We start from the raw sequence: 4,125 nt of genomic DNA, 5'->3' as shown, positions 1-4,125 counted from the left end.
GCTTTTTTAATTGGTATCAGAGCAAGCAAACACGTTTAAAGACCTTATAAGTCTGTGTTTGTAACGATCTGATATGGACAGTAGTGTTATCTCTATAAAGGTACCACCAGTCTTCGATGGCTCAAATTACTTGCGGTGGAAAATTGCTATGCTTGCCTTTCTTCAAGCGCGTGATATTTAATCATAGGTATATGTTGTTAATGGCTATGATGCTCCCGTTGTGGCAGTACGGAATGCGACCGTTCCTAAAGATATTGGTGCACATGACGTTGCTGAGATACTTGTTGCAAAGCAAAACTCCGAAGGTTTGAATGCCATCACACATGCCATTACCCCATATCTTCATCACCATGTGACTACGTGCACTCGGTCTAAAGATGCTTGGGATATCTTAGAAACTGTATTTGAAGGAAATACCAGTGAAAGGAAGCTAGGCTTCAAAACCTAAATTCCGATTGGGAAAACCTTCGTATGGAAGATGAAGATTTATTTGATGAGTTTAATCATAAAATGTATGAAATTGTTAATGCATCTTTTCCATTGGATAAGACTATTCCTGAAAAGGATATTGTGATGAAAATTCTCAGATCACTGCCATCTAGATACGATTCTATGAAGCATTCCATCGTTGAGGGAAATAACCTTGATGCTCTCTCTAAAGATCTTTGATCATGAGCATACATCCAAAATCGGAAAGGATGTTGCTTTCAAAGCACGGAAAAACACTAAAATACTTGATAAAAGTAAAAGTGTTTGCATCTCTGAAGATGATCTTTCTGATACTGATTCATCAGGTGAAGATCTTGACAAGTCAGTCTCGTTGATCACAAAACAGTTTAGGGACCTTCTTTTGAAGAGAAGTAAACGTTTCTCCAGAGTTAAATCCAGGTCATCAAATAAACCCCATAATCGTGTTCCTCCTAAAAATAGGGATAATGATGAGACTGATGACGGGGATATGCCTCAGTATTTTAAGTGTAAAGGTTTTGGTCATTTTGCAAATGAGTGTCCAAATCGGAAGAAATACACTGGGAACAAAGGTCTTGCTGCAACTCTTGATGGAATGTCTGACAACTATGATTCTAATGAAAACGAAAAAATCAAGTGTTGCACTTCTTTGTGAAAATATTGATTTTGATAATTATAGCAATACATACATCAATCTTGATATTCTTTCATAAGGAAACTCAACCAATCTGAAAGAAAAAATTGACCTGTCTGTTGGAAACTCTCTGTTTAATTTTACAGGATCAACTATGTGCCTAGCAGCTTGCACATCACAGGCGCCTGAATCATCTTATACGTTGACATGCTCTTACTGTTCACTCAAGGGTCATGAACTTTCAAAGTTTTTCAAGTACAAACACAAGATGAGATATGTCAACAAGCTTCAACGAAGAGCAGATCGTCTAGCAAACAAGATTAAACTTGCTCAGAAAACCGCTGAGGTATGTAAGATTTTATCTTCTTCAAAGAAGTTAATTTCCAAAGATAAGTCTAGACCACTAGAGAAGAAATTATGGTCTAAACATTCAAAAAGACAAGGTTCCATGGATTCCATCCAAAGAGGTTATGGTGGACAGATTGTTGTTCATCGCAGCACAACTTGATTGTGTTGATTAATGCATCTTGTCTCATAAGCCTGATCAAAAGAGACAAGATCGTGCACACCTCAGGCTTTAAGAAAAATTTGTGTTTTCTTTCTTAGCATTGTGTTTTTGGAATTCCTCAATGTATAGTTGATATTGGAAAGGACTTACCTAGTCTGTCAATAAAAGAGGGTTATTCTCGACAATTCTACTCTTCATAGGGTTGTGAGTTGTGCGTGTACGAACCTGTTTAAAGGCTTTGAAACCCTACATTCCTTTTTACTTCTATGATATTCTTTATATCTTAAGACTCCTTGTTGAGTTTAGATTATGAATTCCTCTCACAAAACCGTTTGCATATGGATACTCCGAGCATCATGTCTTCTGATGAAAAAGATGTCAATATGATTGTTAAGCCATCAATCACTAAGGAAAAAGAAAGATCTCCGTTACCTCCAACTTTGAAAAGAAAAAGAAGGAATGTGAGGAAGACAAGAGATGTTCCTTAAAAATCTCAGAAGTTCTCTGATGTTCTTGAAGAGTTGAAGGAAACAAGGAAGGAGATTCAACAAATAAAGGCTTTTGTGTTAAGATCACTGGAAATTCAGAAAGCCCTGGTTCGATATCATCAGCCAAGAAGGTTTATTGGTATTGACTCCTTTCTCCATGAACCATATGTTCCAATGGATGTTGACGACAAGGAGTTCGGGGACGACAAAGAATTTTTCAAAGGTCTTAATGTCTAGAAATCTTCTTATAAGATTTTATTCTTGTGTTTTAGGAAGAATAACTAGAGTTTGGAATAGCCATTATTGTGATTACTGATAGGTGTCTAAAGCACCTTGATATTTGTCTATCATTTATGCTTTCTTTGCTAAGTTTTGTTTTAAATTATGTATCTTATGTTTGTTTTTGAGTGTCTAGGTACTTTGGAGTCATTTGGAACAAAAGAAGAAGAAATGTCGCTTAAAAGGCAAAAGGGTGCAAATTTTGTTGGAGGTGGAATTATTTATCATTATTTGCTTCTATTTCTTCATCTCTGGACGAAAAGTATGTCGGCTTTAGTGATGCAAATTCTGTCTGAAAAGCATGGCAGTTTTAGTGATGAAGAGACATTGAAGAGAAGAAGTGAATCTGAGAAGTAAGAAACGAATGATGTTGATGGAAGAATTCAAGGATAAAAAAAGCGTCAAAATGAGTTGTGTCGGTGCATGCCGTTAAAGCTCATACCAACAAATTGGAGGCCAAGATCATTTAGCGGAGAAACTGGAGCTAAATGGAAGCCAGGTGATTGCAATTTCTAGTGGGCTTAACACCTGCAGTAGCTTAGCTAACTATTGGAGGAAAAGTGGAACTATAATTTTGGGCATACCAAAATCTTCCAAGGCATACTGAATGAAGACAAAAAAAGGTTGTGAAATAGCAAAAATCAGATAACCCCTTAACCCAAATTTTTTTAATGGCAAATCTTCCCTTTACGTATTAGTGTTAATAATCTTGATTAGTGATTAAATATTTTGTTTAGTGATTAAAATAATTTTCAGAATTATAAGAGTTGTTTAGATGAAAAATTTGAGGAAAAAAAAATCAAAGTTTTGGTTTGGTTAAGAAGGAGAGAAAGAGAAGGAGAAAGTGAGAAAATTCTAATTCTTGATTCAATGGAGGATGAGGAGGGTCATCATTCATCTAAAAAACCTAGGAAAATACATATCAACTACAACAATGATCCAGAAATGTCTGATTTCTTAGATTATGAGAATGATTTTACACCCACTCAAACTCAAGCTCAAACTCAAACACAAACTCAAGATGATGATTTTTATGAGCCAAATCCTGATGATGAAGACATTGATGAGGAACCCAATGCTTCTAATACACAGGTACACTTATATCCTATACTTAATCTCACTTCTATAGCTCTCAATTATCAAAAGTTAGGTTTTTTGAATCATGGTTCGGCGAAACAGGTTGAGGTTCGGCTCACATCTATGAGCCGAATCTACCAATTGATGAACGGTTTGACTTACTGAATCTGTTTACTGCATGCGCCGAACCTATAATTTCCAATTCCAACCCTTTTGCTAGACACTAGTTCGGCTTATATGAAAGTTTCATAGTAAGCCGAACAACATCCTGAATAGCCCGGAATAGAATCATTACTAATTCGGCTTACATATCCAAAATCGTATGTGCCGAACATAATTTTTTAATTTCTGGGTTGAAATATTGTTACTGGTTCGGCACATATGGAGAATATCGTATCAGCCGAAACCTCTTATGTTCAAGGTTCGGCACATAATATGATTATCGTCTGAGCCGAACATGAATTTGTTAATTTTTGGGTTAAAATACTGTTCGTGGTTCGACACATATTGAGGATATCGTATAAGCCGAAACCTGTAAATGTTTATAGTTCGACACATAATGTGATTATCGAATGCACCGAACCTTGTTATTATATTCCTTTTCTAGTGTTTAACCTTGTGATATTCTTTGTAGATCGTGCTTGGACCCATGGAAAATCAACCTGATCCAG

Source organism: Papaver somniferum, chromosome 5 (assembly GCF_003573695.1).
Source record: "Papaver somniferum cultivar HN1 chromosome 5, ASM357369v1, whole genome shotgun sequence".
In the NCBI taxonomy this organism is placed as follows: Eukaryota; Viridiplantae; Streptophyta; class Magnoliopsida; order Ranunculales; family Papaveraceae; genus Papaver; species Papaver somniferum.
The sequence above is the reverse complement of the archived record's forward strand: the minus strand, read 5'-3'. Positions refer to the sequence as shown.